The sequence below is a fragment of the Diabrotica undecimpunctata genome, chromosome 4, assembly GCF_040954645.1.
Source record: "Diabrotica undecimpunctata isolate CICGRU chromosome 4, icDiaUnde3, whole genome shotgun sequence".
NCBI classification, from domain to species: Eukaryota; Metazoa; Arthropoda; class Insecta; order Coleoptera; family Chrysomelidae; genus Diabrotica; species Diabrotica undecimpunctata.
The window spans coordinates 161,835,602-161,854,647 of NC_092806.1; the positions used below are offsets into that span (position 1 = coordinate 161,835,602).

The 19,046-nt window shown below is 34.8% G+C and overlaps 1 protein-coding gene and 2 non-coding genes across 4 annotated transcripts in view; 1 reads left to right on the top strand and 2 right to left on the bottom strand.

The window, feature by feature from the left end:
* The window catches only part of LOC140440375 (follistatin-related protein 5-like), a 389,054-nt gene that overhangs the window by 361,970 nt on the left and 8,038 nt on the right, over window positions 1–19,046 (bottom strand). The window lies entirely within an intron of this gene.
* Window positions 6,638–6,729, top strand: TRNAI-UAU (transfer RNA isoleucine (anticodon UAU)). Its single transcript is given in 2 exon segments — window positions 6,638–6,675; window positions 6,694–6,729. It is a non-coding gene; the product is annotated as a tRNA-Ile (tRNA).
* Window positions 10,479–10,570, bottom strand: TRNAI-UAU (transfer RNA isoleucine (anticodon UAU)). Its single transcript is given in 2 exon segments — window positions 10,479–10,514; window positions 10,533–10,570. It is a non-coding gene; the product is annotated as a tRNA-Ile (tRNA).

A 19,046-nucleotide genomic window follows, 5' to 3' on the forward strand; every position in this document is an offset into this window, starting at 1 on the left:
TGTGTAGCGCATGGATTAAACATAGTTGCAGAGGAAATACGAAAAAAGTTTCCTCTTGTAAATACCATGATATCCAGTGTCAAAAAAGTATTTCTTAAATCTCCTATAAGAATTCAACTTTGTAAAGAAATGCTACCTAACATTCCTCTTCCACCACAACCTATTTTAATGCGATGGGGAACATGGTTAGAAGCAGCTAATTTTTATGCAGATCATTTTGTTAAAATAAAGAACATAATTGATACGTTAACAGATGAAAGTTCCCAATCTCTTTTGGATTCTAAACAAACTTTTCAGAGTAACTTGCTTCAACAATAACTTTCATTTATAAAATCAAATTTTAGTTTTGTTCAAAAAACAATTACTCAGTTAGAATCACCAAAACTGTCATTGTTCGAAAGTACAGCATTAATAAAAGAATTTGCGTCATGTTGTCGGAACGTTAGAGGTAATATTGGAAAAGATATTTTAAAAAAATTTGAAGCTACTATGGAAAAAAATAAAGGTTACCATATTCTTTCTGAAGTAGTCAGTGTTCTAGCTGGAAATATTTCGGAAACAATTAATTTAGAACCAAATGTTTTGGTTAGTTTGAAAAATGCTCCCGTTACATCAGTTGATGTTGAACGAAGTTTTTCCATATATAAATATATGTACTCAGACAGAAGCCACAAGTTTTTGTTAGAAAATTTTGAACACCACTTGGTCATTTATTGTTACCATAATTCTAAATAAGTTTATTCATACTTAAAAATGATGTAGTTACTTAAAATAAATGTAAATCTTAATGAATAGTAGGAAATATTTAGTTTTTTTTTTTTTTTTCATATTATATATTCACTTTTTTTTTAAATAAAATTGTTACTATTTTAAGATTTTTTTATTTATTTGTATGCATATTTTGTAAAATATTTGCATATTTTCGGGTAAACACGTGCATATTTATGCGCATATTTTCTACATTTTTATTTGCATATTTGCCGAAGTCTAATAATAAGTATTTATCCTTCAAAATACACTGCTCAATTTTCTACAAAATAGGCTTTAAGAGTGGTATCAGTTTTTTTAGGAACCAGCTGTAAAACGCATAATTAACCACAGACTTGAAACATTAAGAAATCTTAAAATAAAACACTTTTTGTATTTTTATGTGTTATTTAAAGATTTGGATCAATGTTTTTATATTATTAGTCCGTTGTAATTAACAATTCTTAACTTATTTCACAAAACCTTAAAAAAAGCAGTAAAACTCAACAATCATCCCGTGAAAACGCCATCGCTAAAACCCGTATCGTGCCTCCGACAATTCACCGAACACATCCATTAATTCTGTACGGATTTGTGGATCCCTTTCCGAAATTGCTTCCTTTTCGGAGCTTCCGTGAGAAGTCAACTCCAGAGATTTTATATTTGGAGTCATTTACGAAAAGGAAACAATACAGTGCTGATGGTATATGGGATAGTCCTAAACGTCTTATTTAAAGGACAATAGATGTATACTCCTCTGGATTTGGTTGGTTTTCACGGTGTTCATTCCGAAATAGTCAATGATAATAAACGAAATTTATAGAATGTTTACAAATGAATCTCAATAGTAAGACTGAAAGTAACTATAAACGTATGTGGTAAGTTTTGTCGTTATATACAGCGGGTATAAAATTAAAATGAAAATTAAAAATAATAACTATTTTATATTTACAAAGGCCTTGAAATCAAATTTAATTTTTGGAAAATCCTAATTGCTATTTACACTCAGTGTCCAACTATTCTGTGAAATCGTTCTTGGAATCATTTATTTTATCAACCCGTACTTTCACTGTTACAAATAACTTCTTATTTTAAATTTAATCCTAACCAAATACCTGCAATTTATTTTCATACTTAGTTTTCTAAATAGAAATAAAAAATCCTAATAATTCAATATTTTAAATATCTCCGAGATATATAAAATTAAAAACTAAATATTTTACACAAAAATTTGAAAATTAGGAATCATAATCAATAAAAAACACGTTCTAATTTTATGAAAACTAAAAAGGTCCTATGTGGCAAAGATTTAACATTAGCTCTTAAAGTACGCCTAACAAAATGTTACGTATACAGTGTACTATACTATGGAGTGGAATCATGGACGTTAAATCTAGACACAATGAGACGACTTAACGCCCTTGAAATGTGGAGCTATAGAAGAATTATGAGGATTTTCTGGGTAGATAGAGTTACGAACAATGAAGTGCTAAGAAGAATAGGTAAAGAGAAGGAAGTTGAACTTACAATTAAATAAAGAATGCTACAGTATCTCGGACATGTGATGCGGGGCGAGAAGTATGGCATCCTGCGACTCATAATGCAAGGAATGATAGATGGCAGAAGTAGCATCGAAAGAAGACGAATTTCATGGATTAAGAACCTGAGAGAATGGTTTGGATGCAGCTCAAAACAATTATTTAGAGCTACGGCCTCAAAAATTAAAATAGCTATGATGATTGCCAACCTCCGTAGCGGAGATGGCACCTGAAGAAGAACAGTATATATACAAATCAAAGATGCTGTAGAAATAACACCATGAAATAGAACTGGACTCGACACATGGCGAGAATGATCGACGGTCGACGGAAGGTGGACTAAACGCATGGTGGAGTGACGTCCTAAATTTGATGCAAGTAGAAGTAGAAGTAGCCTCCAACACGATGGAGCAATGACATTCAGAGAGTCCCGCAAACTGGATTCATACGGTACAAGATCGCCAGCACTGAAAACGGCTGAGTGATGCTTATGTTCAGCACTGGAGACTACAGCCAGCGTTACAGGGAGACAATTTTCGATCCTTTATGATAAAGGATGGACTCAGACAAAGGGATGCCCTGGTTTGCCTCCTTAAAAAAGGCAGTCCGAGACACACGAATTTCATACGGCGGTACTATTTACAATATATCGATACAAATCATAGCATAGGCTGATATATTGACATAATAGGGCTTAGCAAGCGAGATGTTGAGCAATATTTTCTAGAATTGGAAACGGCGGCAAAATAGGTCGGTCTAGTCATCAACGAAGACAATCATCCTTATAGCAAATAAGAAACGGGAAATAGTCTTTGGAAGTCATATCTCTGAACGTGTTGACAACTTCACATGCCTTGGCTCGGTAGTGACTACTACCAATAAAACAAGCGAAGAATTTAAAAAATGAATGAACCTTACAAATAGGGCATACTATGGATTCCAAAAACAATTCCACTCAAGAAATATCCAAAGAAAAACTAAAATTATATACAAAACACTGCTGAGGCCGGTCCTCACATATGGGGCGGAAACATGGATTCTAACTTCTAACTTCTATTCTTCTCCTAAAGGGCAGTGACGCAAAAGATTTAATTTTGAATTATACCAACTCTTTAATGAACCAGATGTCGTAACGTTCATTAAAACATAGGGACTTAGATGGGCTGGACACATAACACAAATGCCTGAAAATATGGTTGCTAAAAAGCTAACGACAGGAACATCTATAGGAAGAAGAAGTAGAGGCAGATCACGAATTGGGTGGTTAGATGGAATTAAGACTGACTTAGGGATACTAGAGTTCAGAAAATGGCAACACGTTGCCAGAAACCGAACAGAATGGCGACAAATCGTAAAGCAGGCCAGGATCCACAGACGATTGTCGAGCCAAAGATGATGATGATGATTGTTGAACTAATAGCATTTAAGTATATTGAAAAAACCAAGTTATTTACTATTTTCTTCAAGAAATTGTTGAAAATTGTTGGAAAAAAAATAACTTTACTCCTAGATTAATTTTTAAACAGATTCAATGATCAAATCATAGTACTGTAGAGCGTCGATTGTCCGAACGTCGATCAACCGAACGATCGGTTATCCGAACTCCCGACCCCCACAATTTTTACAAGACGCTGATTCATTAATTCATTGTCGCTCGGCATTTAACATAGGTAAGAGGGTCAGTTAATATCGGTCAAAATAGTGTATGCCTTACATTCTTGAAAGTATTGTCGGTTGTAAATATTCGTATATATTAGTCACTTCTGAGTAGCCGATAGGCAATAAACGAAATTTTGTCGCGTCAAAGGCAAACACTTCTTGATAGAAAATGCCTAAACGTAAGCGTGTCCTTTCTATGAAAGATAAATACGATCTTAATAAACTGTTAGAGGAAGGTGAATCTGCAACCAAGTTATTAAATGTGTGACGTCCTCTCGTGGGACTCACTATCCGGGTAGCTTTTAGACAGTCAGAGACAGAGTTCAAAATAAAAATAAAACTTTATTGTCTTCCTTAAATTAAATCGACAAAAATCTTATGTACATATTTACAATTTGGTTTAGTCTTCTCAGTACCTGGCCTATTTATTCAAATTAAGCTTGACCTGTATCTGAAATTTTACGGTAACGTTGTATCGATTTAATAACAGCGGACGATAGGTACAAAGGAAGGAAAGGAACTCAACACGTCCCTTAAGTGATTCGGGTTAATAGGACACTCCTCGACAGTCTCAACACGACTGCTTCAGAGTACGGGTAGTGAAGAGCTCAACACGCACTTCGGATAGCGGCGGTAAAAGGAAAGGAAACAACTTGTGAACTCAACACGTCCACAAGCCGGGGTAGGGAAGAAGAGAACCTTCAGTCAACACCTGTCGATTCTGTCTCTATGAGGAAATGTTGCCGTTTATATAGCGGAGCTTTGCCCTTTCTACTGTCGATACACTCCTACTTCATGGGTTGGTTCGCGCGCACGCTGGTTTAACGGTGATGGCTTGGACTCATCGTTACAAATGAGTAATTATATAAAAAAACAAAAGACGAGCAGAGGTAACTTTATGTGACAGCTTGATTCTTCTGATGTATCCACAAGTCGTAAAACTATTAAACTTGCCTCAAACACGGATTTAGATGATGCTGCATATAAGTGGTTTACTCAAAAAAGATCCCAGGGAGAACCTATTTCTGGTCCGACTCTATGTGAAAACGCAATTCAATTTAATGAAAACCTTGGAGGTTCGACAAATTTTCAAGCAAGCATAGGCTGGTTAAAGCGATTTAAGTCGAGACATGCAATTCGTGAGCTTCAAATACAAGGAGAAAAACTATCTGCTGATTCATCAGCAGCAGAGTCATTCAAAATAAGACTAAGTGAAATACTGAAGGAAGAAAATTACGCACTCGAAAACGTTTATAATGCAGACGAAACTGGGCTCAAATGGAAAGCTTTGCCACAAAATACTCTTGCATCACGACGTGAGTTAGCAGTACCTGGACCTAAAATAAGCAAGGATGGTATCACTGCCTTGGCTTGTTCTAATGCTACTGGCAGCCACCGATGGCCCATGCTTGTAATTGGTAAAAGCAAGAAACCACGTTGTTTTAAATACGTTAATATGAATGCGATACCTATTGTTTATACTTCGCAAAACAGTGCTTGGATGAATAGTACAATTTTCATGGAAGGTTTATAGGAACTTTTATACCCTCCGTTAAAGCCTATCAATTAAAAAATGGTAAAAGAAAGAAAACATTATTGCTTCTTGATAACGTCCCAACTCGTCCATCACGTGACATCTTAAATGAAAAAGACGGTTTCATAAAAGTCATGTTTCTTCCACCTAATGTGACTTCATTATTACAGCCCATGGATCAAGACGTTATTGAAATTTTCAAACGGTTTTATAGAAAATAATTGTTACGTAAGTTACTTTTGGAAAAAGAAGAGGAGGGAGAAGAAAGCCTGATAAGAAATCATGGAAAAATTTATTTGAAGGACGCGTCCTACATGATCGGTGCAGCATAGAACAGTGTAAAAGAGCAGAGCTTGAAAAAAAGCATGGAATAAAGTTTTGTGTTGTGCGAAAAAAGAGAATATGCAAAAGAAAAACAGAAAGATAAGTCTGAAATAATAGATATGCTAAAAAAAAGTCAATTGCGACGGATGTGATGAAGAAGAAGTTCAACAATGGATGGATTTCGACGATGATGATTCCGGGTACCAAATTATGCAAGATAGTGAAATTATAGAGCAAACCAATAATAAAACTGACACCACATCTAGCACCTCACCAACTGCAAGTTTAGATAATGAAGATGAAAACATAATTCGTGCTTCAGAAGCTTTTGCTTGCTTAGGTATGGTCTTGCGTTGTTTTGAAACATAAGCTGAAAGTGACCAGTATCAAATAGCTGTTCTTGAAAAAATACCCGTCCTAGCCGCTCGATAACGGGTAAGCTTGCTTCGGCAGACAAAGATTTTTTAAGCACTTTTTTGTTTAATTCCTATTTGTCATTCGAGATATAAATAAATATGTAGATATATATATAAATATAGTTTTCATTTACAAATCGGTTTTCCGAACACATATGTCCCCCAATTAGTTCGGATAATCGACACTTTACTGTATTTAGAAATACTCCCCCTTTTCGACGCCACTGCTTCAAATATTTATAGTAATTATAATAAAATGAAACATCTATAAAACAACAGACTATTATTGTGTATCGTGAAATGTGACCTTCAATATGCATGAGCTTATCAATTAATAGCTGTAAAATGTATTTTGTTCATTTTTCTGGCTCGATTAAGTCTATACGACCGCAACATAAATTTCGCCAACGGGCGTCAGCGCTCCAGTGGCGCAATTGGTTAGCGCACGGTACTTATAAGACAGTAGTCGTGAGCGATGCCGGGGTTGTGAGTTCGAGCCTCACCTGGAGCACACTTTTTTGTTTATTTGTCGAGCGAAATTTTTTTATTTTCCAGTTTATTATGCACTAACATTACCGAAAAATATCCATATGTCTTTTTTTTATTAGTAGTGGTAAAATAATAGTAATAGGTTATTATAAATATTAAAAATTATAATTTATAAAAAATTTACAAGGAAATACTAAACTTCTTGTGTAATTGGTATCTTAAATTAATAATGAATTTGTCCAAAACGTATTGCAAAATTTTTCAAAACGTTTTCGGTCTTATCCGACCATCATCAGTGATAATTTTGAAATATATAACATTGGTAATCTTATTAAAATTTTATAATTTTCTTAAAGTATTAAATATTACTATTTTTGGTCGACCGAAGCCGACTCTAATAACCGTATATGTACAGTATATTTCACGAGTTTTTGGACTGTATTTATATTATGTATAATAATGTATTTTACATTCAGTTGGAAAAACATACAATAACTATTCTGAGAATTTATAATTCTCTTCTATTTTTGCACTAATAATTATTGTATTCTGTCTTCTTCAGAAAAGTCAAATTTCCTGCATCTGTCATGATCTGGGGCAGCATGTCGTCTAAGGGTGTGGGAAAGTTACATTTTATCGATGAGATTGTAAACACGGACAAATATTTGAATATTTTAGAAGAATTTCCTAGACCGATTATGGAACACCGCTTAACATCAGCGGAAGATTTTGTCTTCCACCAGGACGGCGCAGGTTGTCATACCTCAAAAAAGAGTTTCAAATGGATTGAAGACCATATCATACCACTTCTGGAATGGGTTTCTAACAGTCCCGACTTGTCCCCGATAGAGACTTTGTGGCGCGAAATGAAAAAAGTTTTGAGAAAACAACGAATTGAAGGAAAAATTGCGAGAAATATGGTATTCGTTTACATTCGAATTTAGTCAGAACTTGGTAAAAACTATGCCTCGAAGAATTGTGGATGTCATTAAAAATAAAGGGGATGTAACTCAATGGTAAACTTTAACATTTTTTTGTTAATACATATTCTATGCGTTTTTTTAAATATATTATTATTCTGTTTAATCAATAGTTTTCATTACGTTATAAAATATTTTCTATAATTAGCTGTCTCACTATTTGGGGCGCTTTCGGCAAACTAGCATATATCTTGAAAGACACCTCCATTCCTGTAAACTTAAAGAAAAAGGTGTATAACACATGCATACTAGGAGTTTGTTCCTACGGCTTGGAGACACTAGCCCTTACCAAAAAATCTTCTAAAAAATTAGAAACAACGCAAAGAGCAATGGAACGAATCATGCTTGGAATATCACTAAGAGACAAGATTAGAAACACCGAGATAAGACGTAGAACGAAGATTAGGGATATTATGGAAGAAATTACAAAAATGAAATGGTGCTGGGCAGATCACGTAGCCCGATATAATGACAACAGGTGGACACGGAGAATTCTAGAATGAAGACCAAGGACGACAACAAGAAGCATGGGAAGACCCCAAAAAAGATGGGTAGATGACATAAGAGCAGTGGCAGCAAACAGTCGATTAGATTGGCGCAAGATAGAGAAAGATGAAAGCAATTTTAAGAGACCTACATTCAGGAGTGGATAGAAAATGGTTGACAAAGAGTCTCACTATTTATAAATGAAAAAGTTAAGAAAAAGCGAACTGAATGGACCGAAGGGCAAATGGAGCAGGCCTTGAATGCTGTTGGAAACGTAATGTGTGTCAACCAGGGTTCAAACGAATTCCGGATACCTAGGAGGACCTTACGAAACCATTTAACAACAGGTATATCAACTAGAAAATTAAGTAGAAATACGATTTTATCATCTGATCAAGAATTGAATTTTGTTTAAAAATCGTTCGTCTTGCTGACTTTGGAATGCCTATTACTAGCAAGATAATTGGAATAAGTGTATTTTCTTTCTGTGCGGAAAACAATATTCCACATACTTTTAACTGAATGAATAAAAAAACTGGGCGTAAGTGGTTGAGATTATTTTTGGCTTGATATGGCTAGGCGTAAAACACAAAATTTTAATACAGCAAGAGCACGTAAACTTAACAAAGTGATTATCACTTCTACTTTGACAAAATAAAGGTAGTCGTGGTGGAATTAGACGTTGTCAGAAAGCCTCAGAATATTTACAACGTCGGTTAAAAAGGCTGCCGTTTGACACTCCACCACCAACAGAAAGTTTTTGCCAAAAAAGCAACAAAAAGAGTACATGTAGTAGCACTTGAGCAAGCTGAAAACGTGAGAATCGTGTCGTGTGCCAATGCTAGTGGTCAGTACATACCACCAATGATATTTAATTGTCAGAGGCTTAAACCAGAATAAAGAAAATCTTCCTCCTGGAACCAAAGTAGTCATGACACCCAAAGGCAGGATCACACACGATGTTTTTGTAAAGTAGATCGAACATTTTCGACAATTTGGAGTTGAAGGAATACTTTGTTGATTTTTGATGGTGTTAAGTCTCATTTAGATGCAAACATCGTTAAATCTGCTGAAAAGTACGGCATTACTCTTTTTTGTCTGCCAAGCAATACAACCCATGAGTTACAGCATATGGATAGGTCTGTTTTCAAATCTTTCGAATCGTTTTGGGACGATGAGGTTCTTTGTTCTTGGATGAATAGTCCTGAACGCTCGATGAGAGGCACAGTCTTTGCACGAATATTCTCTGAAGTATTCTAAGGTTATGAGATCAGGAAATATTATCTCTGGATTCAAAGCTATGGGAATTTACCTTTTCAATCCATCAGAGAGCGCTTATGCACCTTCATGCCTAACCGAGCTTTAAAATCTCAATTATGAAAATGGAAATGAGCAAGACTGAAACACTTCTATAAATCAGAAGAAAAGTGCAGAAAGTAAACAAATCTGCAGAACCGATGAATCAATCTTCAGCGAAAAGGATGAAAACTTTACTTTTCAAACGTTTTTCCAAATACTAAGATGTTATGATAAAGGCGAGGCTCCACCGAAAACTACTAAAAAGAAAAATGAACAGAGCAAAATAAAAATAAAAAAAGAACCTTTAAAAAGTGAAATTGTTGATTCGTCACTACCGTCTACAAGTGGTACAATTAAGAAGCCAGTCTTCACAGCGAGGTCTTTCCCATAAGGAATCATGGTACTGCTTCGTTTGTGACGAGGACCAGATCAGAGATATAAGGATGTGCTCAGCCTATGGACGATATGTGCAGAAAGAATGCGTAGGACTTACACACTCCGACAAAGGCGTATTTATCTGCCCAAAATGTACTTTTTGACAAATATTTACTTTGTAAATAAGTAATTCAAAATTATATTGTTTTATTTTCCAACGTATTATTATGTAAAATAAATTTGACTTTCATTTACAGTCAGTTGATATTCTTTTTAACCTAAATGAACAAAAAATGGTTTATTTTTATTGGCCCCATTCGGAACACATGAAATTTTCATGCACCCCTCGTTTTTTTATTTGAATAGTACAGTGTTATTACCTTCATAGATCAACAAGTTATTCCACACTTCGTAATTGGTTTTAAAAACTTATTTTTAAAACTTTTATTTAGATAATTATAATTTATTGCACTAAAATCGGAGAATTAGATGAAGAATCAGTTTCCAGTTGCAAGAGAATTGTGAAGAACGAATAATAATTGTAATTTTCATTCGTTTCTGTTTTTCCCAATGGTGTCTGTTATATTTTACTAACAGCTTATCTTTTGGGGAATTTATTTTAAAAAAATTGTGCTCCAGGTGAGGCTCGAACTCACAACCCCGGCATCGCTCACGACTACTGTCTTATAAGTACCGTGCGCTAACCAATTGCGCCACTGGAGCGCTGGCGGTCGTGGTACCAACATCTGCCGTGTATTCTCTGTTTCTTTTCAGCTACTAATACATATGTATTTGTCATCTCATTTCAATTGGTAAATGAGTAAGATTTGAATCAGTGGATACTATTCCTTTAAGAGATTGTTGTTTCAGCTTCTTTATAATTTATCAGACGTTATCTAGTGTTTTTCTTGTAAAGCATAAAGCCTGAATTAAAGATGAATAATATGGAGGACTATGATTTGGTCAAATTCATCATCATCAGTGGTGCTACAGCTCTAGTTAACCGTTAGCGTCTATGCGTTGTCTATCTGTTTATTTGACTGCCCATGTCTCTCATGTATACTAAAATATGGAAAAGAGCAGAATTGAAAAGAGTCATTTCTTGTTTGTCATAGTATTGTAACGATCTCGCTGGACCCCATTTAGTTCAGTCATTGCTGCTCTTGCTAGTTAAATGCGGCGAATTTTGGGTTCACAACGACCTGTGTTCGTAACTAGAGCTCCAAAATATATCAGAGAGGAGACTAGCTCATATAACGGAATAATTCGGGTTTCAGGAAAGTGTTGTTGGCGATCGATAACCATGATTTTGGCTTTGTTGTAGTTAACCATGAGTCCAAACTTAGCACTTTCTACCTCGAGTTTTTTTGATAAGTTAGTAATTTCTTCTGGAGTAGAGGCTAGAAGTGTAGTTTCGTCTGCGAAAGGCAGATATCTTGACGCCGCCTAGGTTTACTCCTCACTCCCAACCTTCCAAAACTTTGCCCATTATGTATATTATATATTATAGTAATATAATAAAGAGGAATTTCATGAGGCATGCAACAACGGGAAGAAGACCAAAAGGAACACCCAGCCTAAATATATGGAGCAGGTTGAACAAGACCTAATCCCTGAAAAATCACGAACTTGAAGCCCAAAACCTATAATAGATTGGAATAGTGGAAGATCTTAGAACAGGCCAAGTAGTGAACAGTGTAGTGAGAAAATTTGAGGGCTCAGGAAACTGAGATCTCTGAAGCCTTGAACAATACATCAGAGAGGTTGTCGAAAGTTCTACTAAGTGGTAGTACAGTGAATAGTGAACAGTGTAATGAAAAGATCTGGGGATCAGAAGACTGAGAGCCCGAAAGCCCTGAAGAAGACATCTGAGGGGATGTTGAACGTTCGGTTTAGTGAAAAACCAAGTGAATTAATTTTTATAATATTACTCTTTTTCTGCCTACTCCCCTCATAGTATCTTGTTCTTCAGTAATACAAGAACCGTCAAACGGCACTGAGGTCTCAATCTGCCTATTCCTCAGTGTCGAGTGACGACCGGTCTTACCCTTTGTAGGTACTTTTATACTCTCAGTATGCACGGAAACAGTCTGAGCGGGATGGGTTGGTACGGTGAAGCAGCGGTCGCCATGTTGCCAGCAATCTTTTAGTGTCATCACGCGGGTTTATGCTGTGGCCTCTCTGAATATGATGCTGATATGGAATGTTCGTAAATACAGTAATGGATTCGTCTATTTGTCTGTCCTATGGATGTACGTGGGCAACTGGAACAAGGTATCTCGTAGACACCATGGTCTTCATTGGGGATTTGGTCTTTTACGGATCTAACGAGATTGGACAACTCCTGGATAATGAGTAGTAAAAATGGTTTTGATGTTTAGAGGGTTAACAGTTCTACTGATCTTGTCAGTGACATCCTACTTACACAAGGTAAAACCGGTGGTCACTCGACAATGGGGAGTAGGCAGATTGAGCCCTCAGTGCCGTTTGACGCTTCTCCCCGTATATCTGGAGAACAAGATACTGATACGTTACGAGTGAGGAAAGTAGGCAGATTGAGACCCCGAACTCGAACGGAACCATATCCCTCTTGTTAATGGCATCCCCGAAATGTCGAGTATTAAATTCTCAACGCAGTTCTTTCCGAAAAATTAGTAATTTTCATATATATATATATATATATATATATATATATATATATATATATATATTAAAATTATTTTAAGTTTTATTAAAATTCCTAAAGTTTAAAAAGTTGTTACTAGACTTTTATTAACGTCTCGAACTTCTAAAGAAGATTTTCTGAGTTGTTGGTTTTGTTATTAAAACATGTATTTATAATGTACGCTACGTAGACCAAATGCTAATAATGAAGTTTGAAAACTAATCTTTAGTTTTTATTTAAAAGTTAAACAACCTCCACGATAAGAAATGTAGTCAAAACTATGTTCTACTTAAACTTTTACCTAAAAATGGAAACTTTCTAAAAGTAATCATCCATATATATAAATTTTAAAACATTTTTGTTAATAATTTTTTGAATTAAAATATACGAGATTTGCAAGGAAATTTAACTAGAATTACAAACATAAATGAAATAATATAACTAGTGACTAAATTCTAAAGCCCCTGACACACTTTAAGACTGGTATAATAGTGGGAACTGTTTAAATACGCTGGCAATAACACCTGGAAAATCTGGGCATGCATACTTACGAACTGTCTAAGATCAAGATACATACAAGACCACTGGAATACAGAAAACATAATTCTCATTCATAAGAAAGGTAGCAAAGAGGATATCAAAAACTACAGACATATACAAGATATTCATAAAAATTATCAACAACATATTAACAAACCCGTTGGAAGTGGAGTAGAGCTAAAGAACATAAAAAACCGCATACAAATACCGTACAAATACAGCATTTATCTTCATAGATTTCAAGAAGTCTTTTGATACTATATATCCCAAGGCATTAATACAAGCTTTGACCAACCACGGCATAGACAAACCGTACATAGAAACTTTAGCAAATATATACAGACAAGCAAAAGCTAAGTTAAAAATTTATGAAAACACTCCAGAATTTCCCACTACCAGAGGCGTCCGATAAGGAGACGCAATATCACCAAAGTTCTTCATCAATTAATGCAGAATACCTTAGTCATTTAAGATTTGCAGACATCGTTCTGATTGCTAATAATCCGGCAGAACTACAAAAACTTATAATCGACCTAAATGCAGTACAACAAAAACCACGTACAACGAGCTAGTGGATATCCAAGATGTAATAATAAACAACACTGCACTTGAGACAGTAGATGAGTATGTATAACTGGGACAATATTAATACATCTGGCTCCTTACTTCCAGAAATCAACAGAAGAATAAAACTAGCTTGAATCAACAGAAGAATGAAACCTCCCCTTTTGATACGACGTCAGCTTCGGCTCTCTTCTTATTTCACTAGAGTTTCCACCAATCCAAAAAATTCAGTAATGAAACTAATCAATATTATCCATTAAGTTCCTGAAAATAGAGACAGATTTTTGTACCCTCTTTCACAATTAGTAAAACCTTTGTTAACAAATATAGACGTAAAAAAGAAGAATACAAGCAAATTCTTTACACCGACGCCTCAAAAGATGGAGAAACTCAACCGTTTCCATCTCTCTCTGTTGTCCCATTCTCCATCGTTTAGACCTCTCTTACTCATGGCGTCGTCTACTTCGTTCCTCCAGGAATTTTGGGATCGTCCTCTTTTCCTCCTTCCTATGGGGCTCCATTCGGTTATTCTCTTTATCCATCTGCTGTCGTTAATTCTTCTTACATGTTCATACCACTTTAGTCTTTTTTGTTCTATATATGTTAGTATGTCTGTTTCTATTGATGTTCTTTGCTTTATTTCGTCATTAGTTCTCCTATCTATTCTTGTTACTCTGCAGTATCTTCGCAGGCATTCCATCTCTGTTGCTACTATCTTACTGCTGTTTTTCTTGTTTATAATGCAATTTTCAGTCCGTTATGTTGTAATACTTCGCACTAATGTTTTATAAATCTGCGTTTTTGTCTTAAAGAACAACCCTGCAGGAGCCCTTTTGATGTGGTGAAGTCTCCTATGATTCTTGTTTCCATTTTAATGGACACTTTATTTTCTTTATACAGAGCTTTTGTAGCTTCTATGAGTTCCGTCTGTATTTCTAATTTGTACATTGCCTCCCATAGTTCTGACCTTGGTACAGAGTCATACGTCTTTCTCAGGTCTACAAATGCCAAATGTATATCTCTATTTTTTGGTTTTTTCTTTTCAAACAGTTGTTTCAGTGTGTATATGTGGTCTATGCATGATCTTCCTGTCGTGAAGCCTGACTGATCCTCCCCGATTTTGCCTTTTACCGCTTGCTCTATCTTTTCTCGCAGTATGTTCCCATATAATCTTCCTATTGATGATATTACGCTTATTCCTCTGCAGCTTTCGCATCGTTTTCTATCTCCTTAGTTAAATATAGATATGCCTCCATCCATTCCTTTGGGAGCTGTTCTTCACATATGGCTTTCTGAAATCATCATCCGGTGTAATTTTTTTGAGCCGTACTTTATAAGCTCAGGTGAGATGCCTCCGGGTCCTAGTGCTTTCTTATTTTTGATTGTTGTTATGGCCTTTCTCATTTCCCTATCTGTTATTTTTAGTTCTTGTTGTGTGGATCTGCTTCGTCTTCGCCTGTTTTCTTTTCCAATAAATTGTGATCTTTGTTCTGTTAACAGTTCTTTGTAATAGTCCTTCCATTCTTTGTCCTGCATATTTCTCGATTTAATTGTTTCTTTTGAGTTTTGTTTCAATCCTCTCAGTATTTTCCATGACTTCGAAGTTCTTGTACCTCCTATGTATGTTTCAATATTTAGGCAGGTTCTTTCCTATTCTTCATTCTCTTATTGTGTTATTTGTTTTTTCACTTTTCTATCTTTTTCTCTGTATTCTTTATAAATTCATCGTTGATTGTAGTCAGCCATTTTCTGTATTCATCTTCAAAGTTCTTAAACATATGTTCAAGTTCTTTTTTAGTTCTTGTTAAGAGGACTGCATCATCTGCGTACGCTATACATTGCTGTTACTGTAGTGGAAAATGGTACTCGTAGTTTGGATCTTACTTTCTCTCATTATTGCCTCCAAGACAAAGTTAAAAAGCTCAGTAGAAAGTGGTTCCCCTTGTCTTAATCCTCTTGTAACCGAAAACAGATTTGACATACTTCCTTCAATAACCACTCTATTGCTTTTGTATTTGTTAGCGACATTTTCAATAATTTTATCAACTTTTTTGATATTCCTAAATTTTGTAGAGCTTTATACAACTTTTCCCGATCGATAGAGTCATACGCCTGTTTAACATCAATGAAGAGCATGTGGAGTCCTAGGTTTTGTTCGTAACTGTTATTTTGTATCAATTTTAAGGTAAATATTTGATTCACTGTGGATCTTCCTGTTCTAAACCCTCCTTGCTTACTATGCCATTGTCGTATTTTTTCAATCTATTACGTATGGTCTTTGCTAATATTTTGTACATAACATCCAGTAGCGCTATCCCTCTGTAATTTTCACAAATGGTTGTGTCACCTGTCTTATGTATTGGGCAAATTACGGCATTACTTTATCTCTCTGGCATCTGGCAGTAGAACTTAAAAGTATTTAATTTAAATGTAATATAACAGACGTTTTACCCGTTTCAATGGTCCTAACTGTCAGGACAGTTAATTTCAATAAAAAAATGATAGAAAAGAATAGATTTTCAGATTACCTAACGAAATAACACAAATAATAATATTTATTATGCTTTTATGTTGTTAAAACACTGGCTCAAAAACCAATCTAATAGAAAACAATTTGTTTCAAGAACCACTACACTACCTTGGAACTCCCTCGTACAAAAACGAATTATATCGACATTTTCCCGTGAACTTTAATAAACGAATAACGACAAATACTTCTCCACGACAATTCCACGAGGAATAAATAATATTTAATTGACAAGGGTCAAATAGAGAAGCAATATAATGGTTTAATGTAGTGAAACTCGAATCCAAACAGGACATAACCGGAAAAAATGCTCAGGGCTGTGGCAGTAAAGGGTGGAAAATTATAGTGGAATATATAAAACAAGGCAGGAATTGAGTAGATACTTAGGATTTATTAGCTACTTGTTCTGTTTATGATTTAATCGTACCAGAGTCGTACTAATTTGCAGCTAAAGTTGAATTGTCGACGTAAAATTGAGTGGAAGGAGTCACTAATATTTTACAATGCTTTCATTTGTCTGCTATTACCAATGATGTAGCCTTAAGTGTTTATTACTAAACTTGTTTTCTACTTTAATACATAATTGAATTGGTTTTAATGTTTTTGGGGTTATATTAGTCCCATTTATTATATTACACGCTGTTTAATTATTGATGTATCAGTAAAATCTGAACTATTATTCCAAATAACGTTTTGTTTGCCTGGTAAACATTTTTACACTGTAACCCGAAAGGTTTAGTTTTCTTTCTTAACAGTGTGCCACTATCTGTTTATGAAAATTTATTCATTCAACCAAAAATTTTTATTTAAGAACTACAGAAAAATTAACCTATTAATCACAACACTAAAATTAACAACAAATAAACTTAATGAAATTATACCACTAACAGGAGAACAACAAGGTTTTAGGATGGGAAGATTATGCACCAAAGTTATATTTATAATGAGGCAAAAGCAAGAGAAATCAGTAGAATACAGCAAATAGGTATATTTATGATTCGTTGACCTTAAGAAGTCATTTGGCTGGGCCAAAATAAAGGACGTTATCCACTTATTGTACGCAAAAGAGAGATACCTCTAGGAATAATCAAAACGATCGAATATATCTAGGTACCAGAATAACACAATAAAAGTATAAGTAAAAGAAGAACTAACTGATCCAATTGAAGCTGGAATGGGATAAGACAGTGGGATTCCGTGTGGTCTTTATTGTTCAAAATAACCATGAATGAAATTTCCTTCCTTCAGTTCTATCATATACATCTCTATAGCTCTTGTCTACAGAATAATTCTGTCGTGTTTGGGAGAGACATGATAACTCCAAAATAGAAAAAATTTTATTAGTCCTGCCTTGCATTTTGTTTTTGATGTATTTTCGTTTGATCTGACTATGGTATGTCCGTCACGTCTAGAAAACGTGCTACGGCTTGGTATAATATCGATAAGTCCCTATTATTCAAATTTTATTTAGTATAGTCCAGTTAAAATATTATATCATGTACCCGAAAACAAAACTTTTCACGTCACTACTACTGTGATGTCAAGTGATTATTGATCAGTGTAATAGTGTCTGAGTCCTCGGCAGACTGAGACCTCGGAAGACCTGAAGAAGACATCAGAGAGGAAAGCTCGGCACAATGAAAATCAACCCTGTTCAACTCGGAAGACTGGTGAGTTTAATATTAATTTTCATAATATTATTAATCTTAGCTCTAGGTTTAATTGTACTAACTGCGGAAATCTTTTGAAACATTATTAGACTCATCATAGTAATTACAGTTTTTTGAATTTCAAGACCCTTTAAAGTATCTTTACAGTAATACAGAGCTGCTGAATGGGTTTAAAATGGTTTACAGGATGCTGCTGCAGCCATTAATGCATAAGCATGCTACATAATTAAGTTAAAAATAGTGGATCTTTTTGACTCAATCGTCAAAACTTGACAGATAACAACAGAATGTGCCAAAACTGTGCCTTTTTTTCAACTGTTGAAGTTTTTTACTATAAATCATTGGTGTTGCAACTTTGTAAAATTTGCAGTGGTGAGTAGTAATGCCGCAAATAAATAAATAAATAAAATCGTCTGTAAATCTAGCTCAATTCTGTTTTGTTTCATCCCCAATCAAACTACAATGTGTATATTATAAAATCATGAGCAGAACACGAGATGGAACTGGCTGGGGTATGTAAATGAATAAATCTAATCAAGTGGGGGATTCACCTCACAACCTACATCATTTATGTGATTATTAACCGCGTAATAGAGAAGTGCGTAAACGAGAAAACATCGTTAAAATTTTGATAGACCTTAACATCGTTAAAACTCTAGTATGTGCGTTGAATATATTCGAATGAAAATATTAATATGGTAAATATTTTGATAGAAAATATTTATAAATAAATTGAAGGTAGATATGTAAAATTGGAAGTGTGGATATTGATACCAAATAGATCTTGATAAGTGCAAATTGATATTTGCACTTCAATCAAAATGTTTTTTTTTTTGTTAGGACGTTTATTTTTTAAAAGATAGTTAGTTTTTCCTTTTTTTCTTTTTTCGCCTTAGTCGTTCTACGTTTGTAATCGTTGTAACCCACTGGATATTTAATATTTGCGATCTATTCAGAGTCCAAAGACTTGTATCCTCTTCCCATCAGTTTTCTTCTTTCTACTTTTTTTTTTTTCATAGTAGTTGCTAAGAATCGATTTACGTGGCGACTTCTCTGTGAGCAGGCCAAAAGGATTGTCGAGTCAATTATGATGGTGATGATATTCGGAATCCAAAGGCATATGTTTTCATCAGATACATGTAATAAGAACACCAATTGAAAAATCAAACAAATATAATATAACACTTTGGAGAGCTATGGTAGATTAGGAGAAGGCATTTGACTCCATAGAAA